Raw genomic sequence first — 26,366 nt, 5'->3', positions numbered from 1 at the left:
CTCCTTGGCATGGTTCAATTGCACTGTTTTGTTGTTGTTGTTGTTGTTACAGTTTTATTGAGATATTTATCACATACCATAAAATCTATCCACGTAGTGTCCAATTCTTTTTTTTTTTTTTAGTATATTCACATAGTTTAGGAACCATGATCACATTTAATTTTAGATTATTTTCAAGAGCCCCAAAAGAAACCCTAGACCCATAAGAGGACATGGCCCCTGGACTCTCTGTTAGCCCAAACTAAAACCATTCCAGAAGCCAACTCTTCAGACAAAGATTAGACTGGACTATAAGACATAAAATGATACTGGTGAGGAGTGTGCTTCTTAGCTCAAGCAGACATATGAGACTATGTGGGCAACTCCTGTCTGGAGGGGAGATGGGAAGGCAGAGAGGGACAGGAGCAGACTGAATGGACACAGGACACACAGGGTGGAGAGAAGGAGTGTGCTGTCATAGTGTAGGGAGAGGAACTAGAGTCACATAACAATGCGTTTGCTTTTGTATGAGAAACTCACTTGAATTATAAACTTTCCCTTAAAGCAAAATACAAACAAAGGGGGGAGGAATGAAATAAAATAAATAGACCATGACTATGAGGATTTATTTCTGGATCCTTAATCTATTCCATCAATTTATATCTTTATCCTTAAACCAGTACCACACTGTCTTAATTACTCTAGGTTTGTAGTACGTTTTGGAATATGAAAATGTGAGTGCTCCGACTTTGTTCCTTCCTTTTTATTTTATCAAGATTTTTAATGCTATTTTTGGTTGCTTGTATTTCATATAAATTTTAGGATCAGCTGAGGTTTTTTTAGGGGTCACACTGAATATTCAGGACAATTTGGGGAGCATTACCATTTTAACAGTATCTTCAGATCTAATAACATGGAATGTCTTTCCAACTATTTAGATTTTTCTTAACTTCTTTCAACAATGTTTCGTAGATTGTACAAGTCTTACATTATTTTGTTAAATTTATTCACAGGTCTTTTATTATTACTACTGCTAATACAAACGGGATTGTTTACTTGATTTCACTTTTGTTTTTTTTCATTGCAAGTGTATAGAAATACAATGGATTTTTATTTATCTTGTATAGAGCCACAGGACTGACCTCATTTATTAGTCCTAGAAGTTTTTTGTGGATTAGTTAATTTTTTTTTTTTTATATATATGAGATTAAGTAATCTACATATAGAAATAAACTTTACTTCTTTCTTTCCAATCTGGATAACCTGTTTCTTTTCCCTTGAAAAATTACCCTGGTTATAGCCTGTGATACAATGTTGAACATAAGCGGCATGGGTAGATATCCTTGTCTTTTTTTCTGGCCTTATGGAAAAAGATTCAGTTTTCACCATTAAATGTGATGTTCCCTGTGGAATTTTTATAGGTGAATTTTTATCAGGTTGAGCAAGTTCCCCTCTATTTGTAGATTTTTGAGTACTTTTATTATGAAAGGATGCTAAAAAAAAATAAGGATGCTAGATTATGTCAAATACTTTTTCTGAGTCTATTGAAATTTTCTGTATTTTTTAAAATATTCTATTAATAAGTTCACTATGGATTAATCATCAGTGTATGTTAAATAAGGTGTCTTTAACAGAAACACACATCAAACAAGATTATGTATTGATCAGTCAGTGAAAATGCTGTGACCAAAGGCTCTCAGGGACCTACCCCTGTATTTCTCCTAGAGCAATGGTTCAGTATTCACTAAATTAATGTTTGTTGTGACTTTATAGACTATAACTACAGCAAATAACAAGAACTGACTGTATATCCTTTTCCATCTTCTTAGTTTTAACTTGGTTGTGTCTTTGAACCTAAATTGCCTATTGTAGAAGCACATAGTTGGATTTTTTTTTTTTTAATCCATTCTTCCAATCTCTGCCTTTTAATTGGGGTGTTTTACCAATTTACTTCTAATGTAATTACTGAAAATGTAGTGTTTATTTCCGTTATTATGCTCTTTGTTTTCTATATGTCTTTTTTTGGTTCTCTGTGCCTTAATCTCTGCTTCTTTTGTATTAATTAAATATTTCTAGTGTACCTTTTAAAATACCCTACCATTTCTTTTATTATATTGTTTTTAATTAATTTATTAGTTTCTGAACTGAGAATTACAATTAGCATATTAAATTAAAATGATCTATATTGGAGCAATACTAACTTAATTTCAATAGTGTACAAAATTTTGATCCAAAATTTTGGAGGAATATTTCCAATATTTTCATCCTCTCTCCCCTTTTTCGAACCCTGTTTTCATGCCAATTGCATCTTGTATGTTATAATTCCATCAAAACAGTTTTAAAATAATTGCTTTTTGCAGTTGTCTTTTAAAACAAATAGGAGAGGAAAAGGGATACAAACAAAAATAATTTTACGCTATTTTTCTTATATTTACCAATATAGCTACATTACATTTAGCAGTGCTTTTTTTTTTTCCATGGGATTTGAGTTATGTTTTAGAGCCTTTATTTCAGTACAAAGGACTTCCTTTGGCATTTCTTGTAGGACACTTCTACTAGCAATGAATTTTCTCAGTTTTTGTTTATCTCTAAATGCTTTAATTTTCCTTTGTTTTGAAGTAGGGGTTAGATGGATATAGAATTCCTAGTTAACTTTATTTTTCTCTCAACACTCTGAAGATGTCGTCTCCCTCTCTTTCCTCTGAAATTTCTTAAGAGGTCAGCTAGCTGTTAATAAATTTGAGTACCCATTGAATACAAGTCATTCTTCTCTTGCTACTTTCAAGATTTTTCTTTGTCTTTAACTTTTATTAATTGACTGTAATGTATATAAATGTGGATTTCTTTAAATTTATTCTATTTGTAGTTCTTTGGTCCCTGGCTCAGCTCAGCTCTGAGTGAATGAAACAAGTAGCCACCACACTCTGAAAATAATTACTTCCCAGTAACAAGAAGTGACAAAATATTGGCTGTGCTCTGGGTACAGTGCTTTTAACAGGACTCCAAAAGTGGTCAGATCTGTCAGTTACTTGCAATATCATTGGCTTTGTGCTACCTGCTGCTCCACTGAGCTTGGAGCAGGGCAGGGGTAGCCTCAGCATAAAACCTCACAGACTGTGCTATCTTAACAAGGTTCAGTAGATTCTTTCCGGTAGGCAATTTTCAGTTTGTTCTGTGACTTTGTTTAATTGCCAGAATTCTGAAATGGTTGATGTTAGTTGTTTTGCCCATATTTTTATTGTTTTAGAGGGAGAGCAAGTTCAACAAAACTTTTACTGTGTAATTCCAGAAGCTGATCTTCACTCCATTGTCTTTTAAGGACAGTTTTAGATTTTAAAAGAAAAAAAAAAAAAAATCAGCCATGTGGTATGGGCCACTTAATATCCCTCTACTTTGTACAGGTTTCTATCTAATAGTGTGTAAAATTAAGGACTCTGAAACCAGGCATCCAAGTCTGAGTTTTGGCTTTATTATTTACTATCTATGTGACCCAATACAAATTATTTAGAGTTTCTAATCTTCAGTTGCTTACTTTTAAAATGGGCATTTTAATAGTGCCTAGTTTTTTAGTTCATAGGATAGGAATCCTTGGGTAGAGCAAATAGTTAAGTGTTCAACTACTAGCTGAGAGCTTTGCAGTTTGAATCAACCCAGAGGCACCTTGGAAGACAGGCCTGGTAGTATGCTTCTGAAAGCTCACAACCTTGAAAACCCTATGGAGCAGTTCTACTCTGCTTCCATGGGGTAGCAATAAGTTGAATCCAACTCAACGGCAACTAGCAATAGCCACAAATTTATAGGGCAATATGGAAAATTAAATGAAATACATAAAACAAATTGAAGAGTGCCTGGCTCCAAAGTTACCTATTATTATTATTATTTTTAATACTGCACTAGTAAATTCTCGAGAAAGAGAAAACCATTTCAGAATCAGGTAGAACTTTCACACTTTTTGCTCCTCATTCAGAAGACTCTCCTGGGTCAGTCCTGTGATTTTTACTGAGCTGAGCTTATAGAATTCGTTCCTTTTTGGGGTAGAAGAAAAATGATGGTCTGTAGGTTAGAAAGTGTAATTAGCCTCCTTTTTTTTTTTTTTCATATGGCACTAATTGTGCGCTGTTGTTCAAATTCAGGTATACCATAGGTAAATTTTTATGCTCTGTAAAAAAAAAAAAAAAGTTACACAAAGTAATGAAGATGCCCAACCAGAGAGAGGGAAGACAGAACTGCCTTTTAAATCTAATCTTGCTAAGAAGAACCACTCTACTTGACGTAAGAACAGAAAGTCAATGTCTGTTACAAGTCTTATCTAAGTTCTCAGTTTTCTATGGATTGGTTCTAAGGTAGAGTATTGGTTCATCAGTAAAGAACCAAGAAAGGATGATGACAAATGTTGAGAAGGAATTCCCTGATTACATGGTTTTCGAAATCCTAAAATTTTAACTGAGGTTAACTTGCTTTTATCTTGGTGGCAAAAGGCCTGTATAAACCCAACTGATGCAACACATTTTGACTAGCACCCCTTTCTCTTTCCATGGATCAACCTGTTTCTGTAGCAAAATAGAAGTTCACATGGTGTTTTTACATTTTCATGGACAGGTCAGCTTTTCCCCCTGCTGTCTCCTAAAAATCTAAGAATAAAGTGACTGAAATGGATACAGTTTTCTCAAGAGCATCACAAAAGAAACTTCATATTGACTTATAAAAATCACACAAGAGCCTGTTCAGTGTAGCCCTGAACAGAAAACGCATGTGATTTGGCCTTACCTTGCTATTCTTAAGGCACTGGATTCATTGTCACCAACTGCCAGAGCAGAACAAAGACCTTGGAAGATAAGGCACTCATTGATTCGTTTCTGAAAGTTTGATCACATGTCATCAGCCTGGGTGAAATTGGTGAAAGAAGCGGTGCAAAATGCAGTGTGTTCTGGGCAGGTCATTGACAGGCACTTGAGGTGGATGCTTTTGGGAAGGCTGCTGAGTGAGCTGTGACTTGTGAGCTTAAGAATTTGCCCATGTGCTTTTGTTATGTGGCTGTTTATCCAGCGCCTCGGAGGTTGATTTATGAAGTTTGACATGGCACTATATAAACGCAACACTGTACTGCTTGGAAAACAAGAGAAAATGATATATTAAGTCACAATGGCCCAATTGTTTTGAGATCTTCAGTCCCATGCCATAGCTGGACAAATGAAAACTCATTAGAAGTGAATATTGCTGTCCTTCATACCTGAGAATGGCCTTTTGAGCAACTGGTACCACAATCTCTGTAGACTCTAAGACGTTTTGGTATCCTGCACATAAGTGTTTTCTACTTATTCTGACTGACACTTTATCCCGATTTTCTACTCTGATAATTCAAGCAGCCTACTTAAAAAAAAAAAAAAATAGATTTTAAACTGTTAGGTAGATTCTCATAAAGTTACACATGGAAGTAATTGAGTGTTTAATTTGGTATATCCCCAATTATACCCACAAACTAGTTTATCTGACAATGAAAATTGCTCTTTACTCTTTAATCTCATTTTATGATAGGGTGCTGATAAAGGTTTTTATATTTGATATCAGAATTATGACTTTCTTTGTCAAAAAAAAGATGTGAAAACATTTGCAATTACATTTCTTTGGAATTCATAGGTACTTGATAAAACTCTGAGCAATAAATTCAGGTAGAAGAACAATGTATTCTCTTAATATTTGAGTGGTCATTATTTTTCAAAATCTCATTCCAGTGACAGAAAGAATTGTAATCTACGTCAATTCAATATCTCCCCTTCCCATTCTGTTTGCCATGGTCTGTCTCTGATTCTGGGAAGCTTGAGGAGTACTCAGGAATGTGAAGAGGAAGGACGCCCAGCCCCAATCGTTGTCTCATAACCATGTTGTCATCTGCTAACACATTGTCCTTCAGGTCTGAAGATTATTAACCCATTGCTGTGGAGTCGATTCTGACTCGTAATAACCCTATAGGACAGAATAGGACTGTCCCACAGGTTTTCCAAAGCTGTAATCTTTACTTAAGCAGACTGCCACATCTTTCTCCTGTGGAGAGGCTGGTGGGTTCTAACCTTCAACCCTTCGGTTAGTTGCTGAGCTCTTAACTACCATGGCATCGTGACTTCTTTGAATATTATTGCAACACCCTTTACCTAAAAGATAAGCCTCTTGTGATTTTTTGTTTTTGTTTTTTCTCTCTCTATAGCTACCTCCTTATCCTTTTCTGACACATGGAAATATTTGCTGTTTCCAAATCAATCTAAGATCATGAGGAAACTAGTGATAGTAAGTTTCTTCAGTTCAGGAGTACCTCATGCTCTTTTTGCTGTGTGCCATCGAGGCAATTCCAACTCACAGAGGCCCTATAGGAAAGGGTAGAACTGCCCCGTAGGGTTTCCTCGGCTGTGATCTTTATGGAACCAGAATGCCAGGAGTCCTGGTAGTGGGATGGCCAAGTGTTCAGGTACCAACCAAAAGGTCAGTGGTTTTAACCCACCAGCAGATCGTGGAAGAAAACACACCATGTTAGGGACAGACAAAATGGGGCACTTTTCATTTTCTGGGAATCTAGTTGGGAACACAGCATAGATATTTCTGCTTTCAAATATCCCTAGACTTACCTGAGATTTCCTATTGCACCCCACACCCTTAGATTCTACCTTAGGGAAAGGTAGGAAGGGCATACATGACTGAAATTTCCTTGCATTGACTGCGATAAAAACACCTCTTGTAGAATGCAGGCTTGAAATAGAAGTTAAGTTCCATTATAGAAAAACAAAGTTTCATTTCTTGCTACCTGAGTTTACAGTGTAAAATTTATATTCACTACATATAATTGTTGTTTGAATAAAATAAATGTAGCTACCATATATTTAACAACTTAATACCTTTCAGGCCTCAGGCTAAGTATTCTTAATGTACTATATTATTTAATCCTAACAATCAGCTTGGGAAGTAGATACCTATTTCCTACCTACTTATTATTATTCTCTATTTTACTAACAAGTGTGCTGAAGCTCTGTACCGTTATCTATTACTATGTCAGAGTTATACAGCTAGTAATTGGTGGAGTCAGGGCTTTAACACAGGCCAAACTTTGAAATCTAAGCTTTTATTCTTGGTTTTAGATACAAGGAGTTTTCATTAGGAGACTAGATAGGCATGAAAACAGATAATTTTTTTAGACTCCTGTAAGCATGCTGTATAGTCAGAGTACTCTAGAAGCATAGAAGACAGATATAAATAATTCTGCTTTAGTAGGTCATTGTTTTTTTCACTTTATACTTTTAAATCACAATTTGAAATAATTATGGCGGGTACTGTTACACATAAAAAATTTAATGTAATGATTTTATAATCAGCATGTTAGTTAGTCTCCAGGATTTTCTCCTAATGATCCCAGACTCCAAGTATTCACGCCTTAGTGTAATTCCCCTCCACACTGAGTTTGGGCTGGCCTCTGTAACCAATAGAATGTGCTGGAAGTGACTCTGCTTTACCTTCAGTGCTGTATTACAGCAGGCCTTATAGCTTCCTTCTTGTCTTTTAGAACTTTTGTTTTTGAAACTCTTCCTTTTGGAAAGCAATTGCCATGTGGTGAATAGCCCCAGCCATGAGGAGAAACCATGTGTAGACACTGTTTTACAGCTCCAGCTGAACCACCACCCAACAACTGCTTCTGCCACGTAGGTGAGCCATCATTGATATTCAAGCCCAACATGCACCAGATGATTATGGTATTAGCCGACATCACGTGGAGCAGAGGAATCACCTGGCTGATGCTAACCACCGTAGCAAGTCGTTAGACACGGCAAAACACTCGTTTTTGAAGCCATTGGATTCCAGGAGTGGTTTGTTATGTGAAGATGTATAACCAAAGCAGTCAGAAAACCTGACTCCATCACTAAATTTCTGTATGGCTATATAAAAATCACTAAGCTTTTATAAACTGTAATTATCTAAAATAAAGAAAATAATAGAACTTTAACAAGAGTAGGGTAGAATGAGAGGCTAGGGATGGGCATTTTTCTGAACTCGGTAGCAGTCTCCAACATATTAATACATTTTTCTTTTTCTGATATGGTGACATAGACAGAAAGTTTAAATGATTTGCCCAAGATCAGCAGGAAGTAAGCAAGTGAATTGAAACTGAAACCCAATGTCTTTTATAGTCAATGTTCTTTCTACTTCCTTAAGTCTCCAGTAATAACATCCTCTATTTGTAAATAGATTTTTTATTTTATGATGCCCTTCACATACAAAGCATTTCCTCATTGATTGTGGAAAGTTATTTTCTTTGTCAAGGAACAGATAAGCACTTTGATTTAAAATGCATGCATTTTGGCACATTACATTGATGGTCATTGAATATAATTTTGTCTAAAACAAAACTAAGATATCTCTTTGTCAGTGCACTATGATAATATTGATCACAATGCTTTCATTCAGAAAATGATGCCCTTATTGCAGATTTATATTATGCACTCACAGCAAACCTCATATTCCACCTTGTGCATTTAGTGCATAGATAGGAGTAAAGATTCATTTCCTTGATAAGCATTACATGGTTAAAGGATCATTAATAGGATTTAAGAGAAAAAAAATCATAAATTTAAAGGGGTATTGAAGACTATATTGTATATTTAAAAGCACAAAGATGAAGCATTTATGTTACTGAAGCAATGATTTCACAAAAAAATCATAAATTTAAAGGGGTATTGAAGACTATATTGTATATTTAAAAGCATAAAGATGAAGCATTTATGTTACTGAAGCAATGATTTCACAATTTACTTACTCAAAATTAAGAAGATAGTTTTAAAAAGGTAGTAATAACTGGTGAAAGAATAATCAAGCCTTAAACAACTACCCCACTTTGCACCTAAGTTTGCTAGAATGCAAATGATGGATGGAAAAAAAAAAAAAAAAACAGGTATTTGCTTGGTTTCATGGAAAATGTCAAAAACGCACAAAAGATGATCTGCAGACCTGCAGACATGCTATAAGATGGCAGCCAGTCTGTGTTTTCATGGGAGTTAAGTCTGAGATCTCATTAGGCTGCAAACCTGATATTTACTTAAGCCCTGGCATATAAAAAATACGGAACTCTGCTTTTTGTTTATTTATTTATTTATTTTGGTGAATCGTATCGCTTTATAATAGTTTAAGAAGTAGCACAATCATTTTATATACGTAGACCTAAGAGTCAGCCTTGATGCATTTGTTTTTTATGACTAAAATCTACTGTCACCGTTAGGTTTGCAAGTACTGGATTCTACAGGGTTCAAATAGCATTTTTCATTCTTTAAATCTGTGGACTCATTTTTCCTTGCCTTTTGGGTGAAATCTCAGTTTGTTATAATTTTTGACCATTCATACATATTAAAATGTTTTTCTGGTCATTTTAGCCCTATGAATATTCACAGTTCAGTTGTTGTAATACCAAGCACAATTTAAAATGCAAACTCTGAATATTATTTAAAGTTTTATCTTCTCACCTCTCTCAGCATGGTATAGTTTGAGTTTAGGAAACCTGCATTAATGGAGGAAGAGCCTAATTATCATCATCTCAGTATCTTAGTCGATATTTCTTTTCTTCCTATCCCTGTGGCCCTTCTCTAGCTGTTGTTCCTGACCTTTCTAGCTTAATAGCTATAAACAAGGCAGAGGAGATGATATGATAGACTAAAAAAAGTCTTACTTGACTGGTACACTTGTGATCTTGTATGGGTGCGTACTGGGAATGGTAGCTTTTACAGGTGACTTTTTCTTTCATCACTGCTTCTATGGGTTTCTCATGTATCATCAATTTAAATTTCTGTGAGGAATTGGCTTTTCTCTGGCTTATTTATTATTCCAGCCCTCAGTCTCTGGAATCCTGCAATCTGTTCAACACAATACTTTCTACTGGAGCCCTCTCATGTCTTTATGTGGCTCTCTTGGTAAAGCTTCTTTGAAGATGATTCCAGACTGGCTAACAAGTGGCTTACATCTGGTTCATGTGTCACACTGATCTCTATGTGCACAGATCCTTCCCAAGGTAGCCACCTTTCCTCACCCTGCTGTTAGGCAGGCTATTCCAGTCCCACCCAGTTTTTCATATTCAGCCTTTTGGATATGGGCTCATTATTTTCAGCTCTCTTCCTCCACTCACACCCTAAAGCAGACTCCAGGTAATAAATATCACATTTTCCACGTGGACCTCTGGAAGTTCCTCTCACTAGGTATGAGGTAAAGGGAAATACTCCCTTCATATTACCCTCACCACCCTCATTTTCTCCATGGCAGCAGAGAGGCATTCTGGGTAGCAGAGAGGCATAGAGGGAAACTTTCTCCAAAACATTTATCTTGGCCCAACCTCTTCCGCCTCAAATGTTTTATATCTTCAGGTTAAAAGTTGGATTAAGGGTCACAAAACCATTTCTTTGTTACACCCTTAGTGGGGCCTGCAATGGTGGTCTAGTGCCTCAATTTGATTGAAGGAATACTTGCCGTTTATTATTTATTTCTCTACCTGCTATGCTTCAACGAAAGCTGGTCGGAAATGTTCTAATTAAGCATCCTGTTACAAAAGTATTTCTAAACACAAAACTTGAACAATTCTAATTCTCTTTCAAAAACGCTCACTAAAAGAGTAAGATATATGACAAGTAGGGGTCCCATAGCCTAAAGAAGATCAACACTGGGAAGTATTCAGACATGTTGATAGAGATTTACGTGAAAGGTTATTGTTGTGGATTGAATTGTGTCCCCCAAAAATATGTGTTATAAATCCTAATCTGTATGCCTGTGGTTATAATCCCATTTGGGAAGTAGGTTGTCTTTGTTATGTTAGTGAGACAGGATTAGTGTAGGATGTATCTTACGAGATATAAAACAGATTAAACACAATCTAGCAAGCTGACTTCGGGGAAGAGAAGTGCTAAGCCACATGACAATTGTCCAGGAGCAGAAGCTCAGAAGAGACAAGGACTTTCCCTCCAGAGCTGACAGAAGGCAAAGACTTTCCCTAGGGCCAGCACCCTGAATTTGGACTTCTAGCCTCTTCAACTTTGAGAGAATTAATTTCTGTTTGTTAAAGCCATCCACTTCTGGTATCTCTGTTACAGCAGCACTAGATAAATAAGACAGTTAATCATCACAGTTTTTAAATTGAAAAGGTGAGAACAAACTAAATATATGACAAAATGGAAGATGTTTAATATGCTGTGGCATATCCATGCAATTAAATTTTGCACAATCTCTATCAGTTGGGATCAAGCACAAAAACAGGTCCACCATACACATTATGGGAATAAAGGTCTTATTAGACATAAAAAATATGGGAAAATATGTAAGTAGGGAGTTAGGGGATCAGAGAAAACTTCAATAATCAGTATGTCTAAAGTAAGTTGAACTCGCAGAGAAATTAAGAAGCCAAGCACATTCGAACCCCAGAGAGGAACTGTGAAGGGAGATCTTCTGGAAAGATATGTTGAAACTGCCACCTCTGTGGAAGCTGATCTTTCTCTGTAGCCATCTCCTCTGTAGTTCTCCAGCCAAACTCTTAATGGTGGCTCTGATTCCACTGTTGGTCAGTATGGCTAGATGTCAGGAAGATGACCTGAATGTGAACTAGAAAAGAGTGAGAAATATCCCAGTCCATTGGGCACTTCTCATCTGTCACTTCAGGTGATCGAGATGACCTTCAGAGAGTAATGGTTTCTGCTTCAGCTCTGCCTTCCAAATCTCATGTAATTCCATCTTTTGGTGAAATCTTACTCAGAACTGCAGTGAAGGCAATTCCAGAAAACAGTGTCCAGCTTTAACCCACTTGAAAAAACATGATCCAGCACATTCTTTTCCAACAACCTGAATTCATATAAAATTCCCTAGTTTAAGAATAAGTTCGTGATTACTAATCAGTTCAACTTATCAGATATTAATTGACTACCTACTATGTGACCACACTGTGACCACACTGAGGAAAACATGAGGAACCACACAAACGTGGACCCTACACTCACAGGACTTAGAATCTGATAGAAGAGAAGAAAATGAATGAAGATGAAATACCAATGTGAAAAGCACTGTGATAGGGGAAATATAAGGAGATTCAAAGTACATAAACAGGATATTTAATACAGACATGGGATCAGGGAACAATTTCCAGATACAGTAATTTTTAAACTTAGAATTGATAGATGAATAAGGGTTATCAGAAGCGTCTATGTATTTATGTCATTGGGCTCTTGGGGGCAGGGTATGGAGCAAATGACACAGTGTTTGCTAAAAAATAAATATTCTATCCCCTGCAAAGACCCTGTAGTAGATACTGTAATGTAGTGTCTTTTGTATCTGTGCCTCTGTACCTAAAGGCTTTCTGGCTGCGAGAGTGTGTTTGGCCAAGGGCCACATAACTACTACTGTCATCATTAGGCTATTTGGTCTTTGTGAGCCCCTTCCTCCAAAAAACAAGCAAAGCAAAACAAAACAAGCAAACAAAAACCAGTAACATTATAACATTATACTTTACTACAGTGTTCATAGAAACACAAATAAAGTCCAAAATGAATTCTATTTTATTTTCTCTTGGAATTAAAAGAAACTAAAACATTTTTGTGGGCCCCTAAAAATATCATGGGCTCTAGGGGCTGTGGCTATGGTGCCTAATGGATAAGTCATCCCTGGTGTGTCTCTTATCAAAAAATTTAAGAATTGGCAGGGATGCCTGAGAGGAACCCTCGAGAATGAGAATGGGAAGTGGTGGTGGATAAACACTCAAGCTCCTCCGCATTCAGGGTAAACTACTCAGGTAAGTCATGTTCTACAGTCTCCCAGAAGTCTCTGGTAGGATTTATCCTCAGTTGCTTAAGGCAGTAATGTGCTCATTAGCACAATTGTATTGGCTTCTTGAATCACCAACCAGATAAACCACTTCCATTCAAATCATTTCCTCTGTGTCTTTTATTATTATTATTTATTTATTTCTGGAGGAACCCAGCCTAAGACAGATCAAGGTATAAGAAAACAATGCTATATTTGAGGAATTGAAAGACATCCTGAGTGTTTGGGATGTAAAGCAAAAGTGAGAAATTGGGACAATATTATGCTGGAGAAATTAGCAAAGCAAGGTCTCAAAGTAGAGTTCTTATAAAGGAGGTCAGCCTGATCAAATTTGCTTGAAGATGGTAATTCTTACTGTAATGTACAGAATAGAGTTGGGAGCACTCAAACTAGAGGGAGGGGGTCAAGTTTGAAGGTTGTTGCAGTAATTTGGTTAGAAATGGTGACCTGGACTCATTTTATGACTTTAGGTTTGAGGGGAATGAGATAAAGATTGGGAAATGTTTTAGGAGATAGGACAGGAGTGTATAAATGGTAGAGAGAATGGAGTGAGGGCAGAAAAGGCTGATGTTTAGTTCTCCAAATTATTAGTCAGAAAAAAAGTGGTGGGGGTGAGAGGGAAAAGAATAAAATATTATCAACAGTATAATTCGAGGTTTTTAAAAATGTATACATAAATGCATATAATAGCCATAAAAATGGACTCTGACTACCAACAATCAAGAAGATGGCACAAGACCTTGCAACATTTCATTCTGTTATGCGTAAGATCCCATGACTAGGCAACTAACAACAACAAAAAAATGCATATAAATATATATGGCTTTTTCTCCCGTCTTCCCTTCTTCCCTCTGTTCCTGCCTTCCTTCCTCCCTTCCTCCCCCCATCTCTCTTCCTTTCTTTCTATTTTTCCTAATTTCTCAATTTCCTATGTGGGTTTATACCTATGCATTTTTTTAATTAGAAAAATTTGTTAGATAAACATGCATGGACTAGTAAAGGGAGCTGGTTTTAATCCTTATAAAATGACTTAAATGAGATCATTTAAGGTGGAGGGTTTGATTTGAGAAAAATTAGCAATCTAAGTTCAAAAATGTCTCATTTATATTAGTCTCTTACAGATGAAATGAACAATGTGATTCTTACTATCTACCTCTGTTTTTATTGTCCGAACATATTTTAAAAATTTTTATTCAAGTTAATAATTTAGACCTAATTTTTTTCTTTCAGCATGCATCTTTAGCTATATAGCTGCTTTTGAAATAGTACTATGGAAGCTTGTATAATGGAAAGTGGTGATCGTCCACCTAATTTCATCAATGTTGGTGATTAATTTAAGTGATTTCTGTCCCCTACACAGAAAAAAAAATTAGAATATTTCAACCTTCTGGTTAAACCATCTACAGTAGATTAGATGGCCAAGTAGTCATAAATCTTTGCTGTCTGAATCATTCCTTAGGAATGTGTCCATTTTGTTTATCCAGAAGAAGTTCAATATTTTAAAGTACATTTTAAGAAAATGAAAAACTAAGATTACATGTAACAAACTAAAGAGTTAATGATCTTAATAGATAATAGCTTATAAATAAATAACACGCATACACAACCACAACAACTAACCTAGTTTAAAAAAGGGCAAGGTCAAGTCATTTGTTAAAGATTAGGCTCAAATTGCCAATAAATGTGACAAAATACAAATGACAGATGTGAAAATTAAAATAAAAATTAAAGCTTATTCTCTTTAATCAGCTAGGCAGAAAATATATTTTTTTAAAATGTAGTGCCCTGTGGAGGTACTTACAGAGTTTAAAGGGTATTCACCCATTTCACTGTTTTTGAGTTTACAGTCTCTGAAAACAATTTGTCAATGCATATCAATAGACTTAAATGCACTTACCCTTTGAGACTCCAGAATTTTTAAGTAAATAATCAGAAATATATTAAATTCTTATATAAAAGAGACAGAATTATTTTTAATCATGAAAGAAATAATCAGAAAAAAATCAATATTCAATAGTATTTGACCAGTTGAAATTTTGTTGGTATATACACATAGGATATAATATTGGTCTGACATTAAATATTTTCAGAGATTATTTGATAATGTGAGAAAATACTGATAAAAGAAACATATTTTTAGCCAGAGAACTTTGGTTTGTGTAATATTAAAGTAAATGCAGTCTTCTAAATTATCAGCTTTGAAGTGGGTAGGTAATGTGGGCTTCTGGGGCAGATGGGTGAATTATGCTTGGAACAGCCCCTTGAAGATAATTCCTGCCTAGGTGCCCATATCTAGTTACCAGTTATTGTATGTCCCTTGTACCATCCTTTACAAGGTGTATACTGAATACCCCATGGGAAGTGCCAGTTTGTAGAGTGCTTTTTGATCCTTATTCATAGAACTCATCCATCATAACAGTTCCAAGCAAGTCTGACATATTTAATACTGTTGCAGATTTTTCAAGGGAATCTTAGCCAAATGTATTGCCAACTTTCCATTTGCCTCAAGCATCTGGAACTTGTCAACCCATAAATTCTGAAGTTGGTCAATAGAAATGATCACTGAGCAATTTACAGTCGCTGGTCTTTTACTGCCACCTGGTACTCTAGACAATTTACCTGATGTTGCATGAAAGGGGAGTTCAGTTAGAAGGACAGATACACAAAAAATCGTTGCCATCTATTTTAAGTCACTATCATTCTCTATGGTGTTCTTCCCCTCTTTATGTTAAACTTTATTTCATCTACCCTTTTTTTTTTTTTTTCTGATTTGGCTTATATCCAAGAAGTAGCATCAGTTTCAGTGAATATTCCTCATTACTATGAAATAAATATACATCCTCCTTACAGAGATGTTCAGAACTCTAAAATAAGCAGGATATTTCTTCTATTGACTTTTAAATCCCAACGATCAGCTTTATTTCCAAGTTTCCCGAAGCATATTTAATATGTTAAATCAACCTCTGACTACTCAAGGGAGGAAAAAGCATCAGAATTTGTTTACTTATTCACTCACTTATCATCCAACAAATATTTATGGTGTAACTTCCATGGAAGGAGCCCTGATAACACAGTGGTTAAGCAGTAGACTGCTAACTAAAAGGTCAGTGGTTCTAACCCACCAGCCACTCAGTGGGAGAAGTATGTGGCAGTCTGCTTCTCTAAAGATTACAGCCTTAGAAACCCTATAGGGCAGTTCTACTCTGTCCTATAGGGTAGCTATGAGATGAAATCAACTCTATGGCAACAGGGGACCTTCCATGGACTATTTCAAAAATAAAGAATACACAGTCCTTGGGTGATAGAGTAAAATGCTTAAATGAAAAGTCACACAATTTAATAATCATTAAATTATAAATTAATTGGTATTAATATACAATTACTACCAATACAATTATATATGATGCATTATTTAATTTAATTAATATAGTGAATACACAAATTCAGTCTTTCAATTTAAGAAAATGAATTTTGTTAGTGCTTTTAAAAAGGTTTTTTAGTAGGAAAAAATATCACAAATTTCTCAGGAATTACATAATCAAATCCTGATCCCCCTTTAAAGAAGATCTAACACAAACATTACAGCTCAATGATGCTGTACCTGACTTACCAGTTAGGTGTTTCTCTTTCTCAAAACTCACATAGCATTCAATATGGAGCTTTTTTCTGAGAGGTATCGACTTTCAAATACAGTTGTATGCATCTATTCCACTTACTTCAGGGTAAAAAGTATGAAAATCTGGACCGTGATATTTAAGTTGTAATATGTTTAGTGTTTTTCTGGAACATAAATCAAGTAAAAGTTTTTGAATTAACAGATGCATGAAAATTTGTTCACTGTGTGCATGGGTGTGTGTACATGTGATAGTGATTGAGAGAAGCAAAAATTTTATACCGTCCCAGAAACAGCTGTTTTTCACAAGTCTCTGACTCAGCATATCTCTTAATAGGGAAGAAGCATTGAAAAGTACTCTCTTTTTGTTCCAACTATGATATTTGTAGCTTGAAATGGAAAACCTCTTTAGTATTCCTTAGATCTTCAGGGTTTTCCTAACCAATAAGTCAGTCTCTCTCTTTGGAGGTAAAAGTAAATCATTGCTAGGAAACTGAGGTCTGGTGTATCCCATTCAGAGACCACAGGCACTTTCAGGGTATCATAGAATTTGAACTTCACCATTCATATAGGGAAGATAGAGAAAATGATGTTTACGTAACTTTGAGGACATATAAGAGTTATCTAAGTAAAGTAAAACATATGTTCTAGAGAATCAATGTTGCATGTCAAAATATAGAAAAAAAAAAAAAAACCCTGACGTTCATAAGAAACCTACAATTAGTTCCATATTGTTAGAATTTACAATGCAAAGCCAGTCGCAGTGGAAGTTGAATTTAATGGGGAATGGATGGGCCAAGTCATAAGGGACATTATAGCACATTAAGAAATTTAGACTTTACCTATTAATGACACGGAAGCCCTGAGGGTTTTGATAACATAAAATATCACTCTGGGTAGAGTAGGGAAGCCAACTGAGAGGCTACAACAACAGATAAGGCATCTATATGAACATTGGAGTTACCCAAGATCAGTCAGCTATTGTAATAAAGATACTGAGATCAAGTGCCAAAACAATAACTGATGACATTAACTGTGTGGTCAGTGAATGTTGGCAACAGGGAAGGGGAGAGGTTGATTTCATAAAATGTCATCACCTTAATGGTTACTTGCTTATTTGTGTGTTAGTTTTTAAGAATGTGGATCTATAATGGTCTGAAAAAGGTCCCTGGGTGGTGTAAACAATTAACACATTCTGCTGCTAACTAAAAGTTTGGAGGTTGGAGTCCACCCCAAAGGTGCCTCTGAATAAAGGCTTGATGATATACTTCCAAAAAAAAAAAAAAAAAGGCATTGAAAACCCTATGGGATACTTTTCTACTCTGACACACATGGAATCATCATGAGTCAGAATTGACTTGAGGGCAACTGCTTTGGTCAATGATTTGAAAATATCAATGAATAGTAAGAAGTTCAACAAATAGCAGCCATACTCTGGACAAATGGAATTATTTGCTTTTCTGTTCAAAGATATAGAAGGCCTGAAACAGAGCAGTGGCTGACGATTTGGGCAAGAGAACGCAGAGTCTGTGTTTATTTAGAAGTTAAAATTGGCAACCTTTAGGGTATGTTTGGTTGTAGGTGGTAGGAGTAGAGGAGAAGTTGAGCAACAGCCCAGGGTGGGTTTAGCTTTGGATGACTGGTGGGGCCATTTATTAGGTTGCAATTTTTAAAGGACAACTGACCTTGTTTTGAATCCTGGCTTCACACTTATTAACTACATTCTCTAAGGTACGTTAGTCTTATTGAATCTTAGTTTTCTTAACTGTATGATGGAGATAACTTTACCTACTTAATAGTATCATTATATGTATTAAATAACACAGAATACCCATAAACCACCTAGCATAGTTCCTAATAAACAACACCAGACACTGCAAACATTACTTCTTATCCATTTTCCACTGCTAATTCCCCCAGCCCATGTATAGAGAGACAGTATGGCTAGTGTATAAGAGTATGAAATTTGAATTCTACAATGTGAGCTCAAATCCTGACTCTAGCAATCACTATTTGATAACGGTGAGCTACTTAATCTTTCTAAGTTCCAACATCCTAATCTACAACATGGAGATAGAAATATCTACCTTTCAATGTTTTATTATGGATTAAAGTAGATAATATATTTAAATTGCATTGCCTAGTGCCTGGAATATTTTACTTACACTTAATCAATAATAATTACTCTTAGAGTGCCCTACCCAAGCTCCAAACTTGTTGCAGTAGAATTGATTGCCATTCAGAGCAACCTTATGGGACAGAGTAGAACTTCCCCATAGGGTTTCCAAGGAGCAGATGGTGGATTCGAACTGCCAAACTTTTTTGGTTAGCAGCCAAGCTCTTAACCACTTCACCAGCAGGGCTCCAGGGTGTCCTAAAATGAGGCTTTAAGTCTGCATACCCGGTCCAAGACTTCTTCCTGTGATGCCTGCATTATTTGTTGTGCCTAGTTACTGAATATACATATTTAGTTACCATTAGCAATAAATTTCAAGCACCGATGACTGGAACAACTGTATAGTCCCACTCATAATGTATAATGCAAAGAAAATATCATTCCATTGGCACTCATCTTTTTTCTTGGCTTAAACTTCAGAAGTGAGAGCAGTTAGTCTTGAACTTTACTCCTGCCTGCGTTTGAAGTATGCCATCTCATCTGAACCATGTACATAGCCAAAGTGGACGCTAACTGGCATACCATTTCTGCTATATATATATATATATATATATACACACACACACACATAAAAAAATTCTGTTTGCTTCAAATTCTGAGTAACGCCTTTAAGTTTTTGGAAAGCATGATTAGCTAAAACAAGCCTGGCTTAAATGGAATATGGCAGTGTTGCACAAATTCTGTCAGGATATATATTTTTTAAAGATCGAAGTAAAAAAAAAAAAAACAACCTGCCAAATCTGCTCCATCTGTTCACATATGAGTTCTTCAATATTAATAGGCTGGGCAATCAGGGGATTTATTAAATTAGTCTTCATGGCTAGTGCATCAGGTAAGAACAATTATCTTTACTCTTATCTCAGCAGTGCTGCTGTTTAAAATGAGCTCAATTTGTGTTTAAATATGTTTTTAACTGATGTTGGCACCCTGGCAATTCAAACAGTATCACAATGTTACCACTCACAGTGAGGCAAGCAAATCAATAACACAGAAAATCAGAAATAGCCTGAGTGAGAACTGACTGGACCAACAAACATTTCAGACAAACTCAATCCTGGAATGATTTCTCTATAATTGTATTTGTGTAGACTCATTTATTACCACTGGAAGCTGCATGGAGAAAAAAGTGAAATTGTTGAGATCAGATAGCCATAGTTTCTCATCTTTTTTTTCTTTTTTTTCCAGCTTTCAATGTGGATAAACTATTTATAATTTTTGTAACCGGGATAAAAAATACCTACTATAAAAAAATCTCTATCACTAAATACAGATGTATACTGTGTCTGGCACATAGTAGGTGCTCAATATGTATTTGTGAAATAGTCAAATAAAATAGTACATATTATATAATTATTCCCAGCACATTGTTTCATATATGCAATTGATACTACATAAATGTCATTTTTTCTATTTTTATGTAACTGATGATAGGTATATTACAGATAGATGAACAGATAGCTATTCGGCTGTTCTGGGAAAAGACTGAAAAAGCAGATACCCCTTCCTTCTCCAAAGTATCTCCCCAGTAACTGTCATTAAAAATTCTACCAATAGAAATTGTTTCCTTTGAATCTTGAAATAATTTTGACAGTTGGGCAGGTCTGCTGCAAGGAAAAGCAAGCTAACATTTATTGTATGACACACACTGAATTGGACTTTACCTAACATTTTTTTTTTCTTTTACTTTAATTTTGAAAAAATATTTTATGAGGCAGTTATTATTACCCTATTTTATAGATTAAAATGATTTGAAACTCAGAACTGTTATCTTGCCCAGGGTCATGCAGCTATGCAGCTAGTATTTGGACAACATAGATTATAAGTCAGGACTGACTCCGGATCAAATGTGCCTTCTTATTCCATCATTCTATTCCATTATCAGTGCACACGTTGAAAGAATTAACTGAAATGAGGAGGAGCAGATAAAATCAGACAATTTCTAGAAGAATAGATTATGGGAAGAAAATAAAATCCACCATGCATCTACTTTACAAGTTGTTTACTTGGGCTAAATATTGTTTTTTTTTCTTGTCACTATTTCCTCACTAGTCTTCAAGCCATTACTGGCTCAGTAGTAAAAAAAAAAAAAAAAATTTTTTTTTTTTTTTTTTTTATGCAGGAGGCCTGATTCGATTCCTAGCCAATGCACCTCGAGCTCAGCCACCATCCTTCTGTCAATGAAAGCTTGAGTGCTGCTATCACGCTGATCAGGTCCCAGCAGGGCTTCCAGACTAAGACAGACTAGGGAACAAAAAGCTGCCAATCTACTTCTGGAAAGTGAAAGTAGCCAATGAAAATCCTATGGATTACAGGTCCAATATAAAATTTATCATGGGGATGGTGCTGGACTAGATGGCTTTTCTTTCACTATGCATGGGGTCTCCATGAGTTAGGGGCCAACTTGATGATAACTAATAACAACAAAGTTTGAATAAGTACTGCCTGGGTTTGTACCCTGATTCAACTACTTACTAGCTATGTGACACTGGGCAAAATATTAAACCATTCTTTGCCTCAGTTCATTCAACTATTAAATGTTACAGATAATAGTAAGGACTTTATTAGATTGTTATCAAGATTAAATAAGCTTATGTATCTTTGGCATGTCTAGAAGAGAGGAAGTCAAATAATAAGTGCTATATGTTATTGTGTTAGTTGATGGAAAAAGTGTGCATCAAGTGTTACATAGGTGTGTACTGTTACTTGAAAATATTTTGGACTATGCCTTCTTTTTCAAACTGCCTATTCAACAATTTCCTTTGGAGAAATCCTTCTGTAGTGGAACAAGAGTCATTTTTGCTGAGGATATGGATCTTAAAATCAGAGATTTCTGGTGCTAAACGAGAAACATAAATTGCGTTCATTTTTTTTTTTTATGGCTCCTAATCCCCTTAAGCATCTTTACTTGTTCCCCTTCCTAAGATCTTCTAACATCACGGTATAGTTTCTCAGACCCAGACCAGCTGCCTAAATCTTGAAAACCTGAGATCTTTTACTTTTCCTTTAGCTGTGCCTAAGGCCCTTAGCAGGGTAATTATCATATCAAAATTAGATGCACACACACACACACACACACGTTTTATTCCCAAATGAAAAGCTAGCTATTGCCTAGCTTGAAGAACTTCGAAGTAACTAATGGTTAACTAGAGTACTTAGTGAAGAGCATATGTTCCCTCAGTTAGAAAAAGGGCACTTTCAAAAAGTCCATTAAAGATTAAGACATGGAAAAAGCATTTGAGCTATATACAGACTCATGTGAATTATACCATCTACTTTTTTTAATATGTGAAGCTGGATCATTGTTAAATAGCCTCTTACTGCTGTTTTTCAGATCATCCTTTTTTTTAAATCATTTATCTACATGATTCTTCGCTTGGTGCCTTGTTGAAGTTTTTCCCTGGAAACTTGACTATAACAAAAAAAAAAAAAAGCTTTTGGCCATACTTTTCAAAGTTCTCTGAATTATGTCAAAATTATACTGCTATGAGACTTGAGTGGAGCTAAAATATCACAGCATGAAATAAGACATTACTTGGAAAACATGCCTAGTTTCTAAGTATGAGCAGGCTCTGTAGATTCTTCCCTGATTTAAGGGTAGGTGTCAACATCAGTTTCTGCTTAAATGAATTGGGAATGTGAAGATATAAGTTTCTAAAGGCTTAGAAAAAATGCAGGTCCCTTAGCCTTGGATGTCAGCTATATTCCCAAGGTATCTAGGCTAGCATCTAGACATCTCACCTAGATAGTTTATATCCCTTGTCAAAATTAATACATGCACAAGAGAAATCGTCTTCTCTCCAAACCGTCATGCCACTTTATTATTTTACCATTTCCTAGTCTCTCAAACTTTAAACTGTAAATTTACAATTTCTCCTACCTCTTTCTGTTCTCAAACCCAATAGGTTTCAAATTGTGTTAATTCTAATTTCAAAAATATTTTCTAAAAACTGCCTCTTTTTCTACATATTTACTGCCACTGCTATCATAAAAAAAATGATATTAAAAATCCCCCAAACCAAACCTGTTGCCATGGAGTCAATTCTGGCTCATAGTGACCCTATTGGACAGAGTAGAATAGCTCTGTATGGTTTCCAAGGCAGTAATCTTTAAGGAAGCAGACTGCCACGTGTTTTTCCCACAGAATGGCTGATAAGTTCAAATCCCTGACCTGTTGGTTAGCAGCCGAATACTTAACCACTGTAGTACCAGGGCCCCTAGATGATTTTAAGCCCCAAAATATCTGATTTGATGGCTAGTGGAAACTTGCTATCTAACATCATGCAGGAAATCCTGGTGGTGTAGTGGTTAAGTGCTACCGCTGCTAACTAAAGGGTTGGCAGTTCGAATCCGCCAGGCACTCCTTGGAAACTGTATGGGGGCAGTTCTATTCTGTCCTATAGGGTCACTATGAGTCGGAATTGACTCAATGACACTGGGTTTGTATTTTTTTCTTTGTTTTGTTTTAACATTATGCAGATATCACTAATCTATCCCAGTGTTCCCTGTCATTTAGAAAGTAAGAAAGCAGTTCTCCAGGTGCCTGCTTCCAATTACTGAAATTGGGGCAGGATAGGAGAAACAGAAATAAATAACTCCCATTTGCCCTGTTCAAGTTCTGAATGAATCGATAGACAAAATCAGAAGATGGAATTCACTTTATCCACTTTACTAATTATTAATGCTAGGTGAGAGGAACTAGCTTAGATGTGTGGTAACAATGGATTTTCTAATACTGCCCCTCAGAAACAGGCAGACTTAGCATTTCAGTCCAGGAAGCGTTAGAAATCTGTGAGCCAGTCTCCCTAATGCACACAGCCCAGGAATATTGACAGTGGGGAGCCGCGCACCAGTACCTGGGCTTCCTGCAGGCAGCTGATTCTGAGAAGACAGAAGAGGTGATTTGATTCACAAGTCCTGTTTCTCTCCCACGGAACTTAGGTTACCTTGCTCTACTTTGCTGAGCAGCAGTGTCGGGTAGCACAGACGCCAGGATTATTCAGAGAAGTGGACAGGAAGTGTTCCCCTAACACTCATCATTCACTGGGGATGACTTGAGATACCAAGTGTACTTTTCTTCCCTAATCCAGGCCCTAATAATCTCACTTCTGAGCTGCTTCAGTGATTATTCCAACTAACTTCCCAGCCAGCCAGTCTTCCTGAGTTCAAGACTATTAAGATTATTGTGCTTTCTTAGAAAAGGGAGAGAAAAAGGGAAGATAGAAGGAAGCTACACCTGAAAATATCATTCACATTCTTCTGCTCTAAAAAAGCCTTTTTGTCCCTGGTTTCCTTTTTGTTTCATTAATATAAAAACCTTCTAAAGTCCATACAATTTACTGCCCCATTTTCTGCCATTCTCCTAACCACCCACTCCGCATCTCTGCAGGATGACATACCACTATTCACTGAGGGTCAAAGTTGTCTGGACATTGCACCACTTTTCAGGCTCAGTGTGTTTGTACATGCTGTTCCTTGTACCCAGAATGTATGTCAGGCCTTAATTTGTCTGGAAAACTCTCATATTTTCAATTTCTAATATATTAACAGGAGCCCGAGTGGTGCAGTGGTTAAAGCACTTGGCTGCTAACTGAAAGGCTGGCAATTCCAGCCCACCATTCAATCCTCTGGAGAAAGATGTGGCAGTCTGCTTCCATAAGATTTAAGCCTTGGAAACCCTATGGGACAGTTTGACTCGATGGAATTTTTTTTTTTTTAAGTATATTAACAGTATACGTAAATATATTAACAGTCAGGGTAGCTGTATTAGTAAGGTTAAACTAATTGCTATAACAAATAGCCCACACATCTCAGTGGCTTAACACAATAAAATATATTTATTTTACAGCCTATGGGGTATTTGGCCAGCTGTCTTCTACATAGCAATTTAGAGACCCAGTCTCCTTCCATCTTGACACTTCAATTTTCTAAGACCACAGAGTCCTTCACTGGGTTCCCTATATTCCCTCAAGTGATGACAGAAGATCATGGAACATCTTCTAAGAAATGTTAAAGGTCACTCTTGGAAATGACATCCATCATTTTTGCTTCTGTTGGTGAGAATTAGTTAATGGCCTCATCTAGTACAAAGGCCCAGGAAATGTAGCATAGGAGGCAGATTCAAGAGAGAAACCACAGAGCAATTAGTGAATATTTAGATAATTTCTGCCATACTAATTTAAATGTTACCATCTCATTGTGTCCTCCAAAATGTCTCCCAGGCAGAAATGTTTGCTTCATCCTTGATGATGACACAGTTTTGTTGCCCATGTCTCTGTAAGGGTATATATTGTATTGAATTGCAATTAACTTAGTTGCATATCTACTTCTTTCAGGGAACTGTGAGTTCTTAGAGAAAAAAGACTATGTCTCATTTATCTTTTTATCTGCAGTAATTATTATCATCGATGACATATGGTAGGTGTATAATAAATACTTGCGGGTGAGTGATTAAATAAATGATTGTCATTCAAATATAACTCAAGTAATTGTAGGGAATTCATCTGACTACCATTAGAATCATTAAGCAGAATGTGAAATAAATTTCATGACTGACAATTTCAGAAAGGGAGGTACCATTATCAAAGTAGGAGAAAGAGAGGGATAGAAAGACATGGTGAAGCAATGGCAAGGGAAATAAAGTGATTTTTTTTTTAATCCTTTTATCTCTCTGATAATGCATATGAGTACCGTTTGTCAAAGGTAAACCTTGGGTTATGGAGAGAAGAGAGATCGACTTTGATTACAGAAACTTTAAAGATTAGCATTCTAAGGAAAACAGGGTATAATCTTGGTTTTAGGAGTCAATGAACCGTAATCCTGAATGCTGTGCTTGACCTGAGACCTTGAAATGAGTGTTACGGCTCAAGAATATACCCTTTTTATGTAGCAACCACTATTAATGCTTGTGTTTCAAAAATGTAATATGGTAATATAGAGTATCTGCATATAATCTAAAGACTTGCTGTTAACCACATTATAGTTTTTAAATTTTGCTTTGTAGTAAAATTTACACAACATAAAATTTACCACTTTAATACTTTTCAAATGTACAATTCAGTGGCATTAATCACACAATGTTGTGCAGCCATAAACACTATTTGTTTCCACACCTTCTTCATCAACCCAGATAGAAATTCTAAGTCCATTAAGCAGTAATTTCCCGTTGCCTCTTTCCTGGCACAAGGTAACCACTACTTTACTTTCTGTCTCTATGTATTTGTCTATTCTAGATATAAATGGAATCATACAATATTTGTCCTTTTGTGTCTAGCTTATTTTACCTAGCATAATGTTTTCAAGGTTTATCCATGTTATACAAAAACCCTTCACCGTCGAGTAGATTCTGACTCGTAGCAACCCTATAGAACAGAGTAGAACTTCCCCATGAGGTTTCCAAGGAGCAGCTGGTGGATTCGAACTGCCAATCTTTCGGTTAGTAGCCGAAAATTTAACCACTACATTACCAGGGCTTGGTGTTATTAAAAAAAAAAAATATAGCAAATATTAAAACTACATTTTTTTTTATGGCTGAATAACATTTATTGCATGTTATATACCACATTTTCTTTATCCGTTCTTCTATTGGTGAACACCTGGTTTGTTTCTACCTTTTGGCTATGGTGAATAATGTTGCAATAAACATTGGTAACAAGTATCTGTTTGAGTCTTTGCTTCCAGCTCTTCTGATATATACCCAGGAATGGAATTATTGGGTATATGGAATTCATTGTCTGACTTTTTGAGAAGCTACCAAACTGTTTTCCACAGAGGCTGCAA

This window comes from Elephas maximus, chromosome 3 (genome assembly GCF_024166365.1).
Source record: "Elephas maximus indicus isolate mEleMax1 chromosome 3, mEleMax1 primary haplotype, whole genome shotgun sequence".
Classification (NCBI taxonomy): domain Eukaryota; kingdom Metazoa; phylum Chordata; class Mammalia; order Proboscidea; family Elephantidae; genus Elephas; species Elephas maximus.
The sequence above is the reverse complement of the archived record's forward strand: the minus strand, read 5'-3'. Positions refer to the sequence as shown.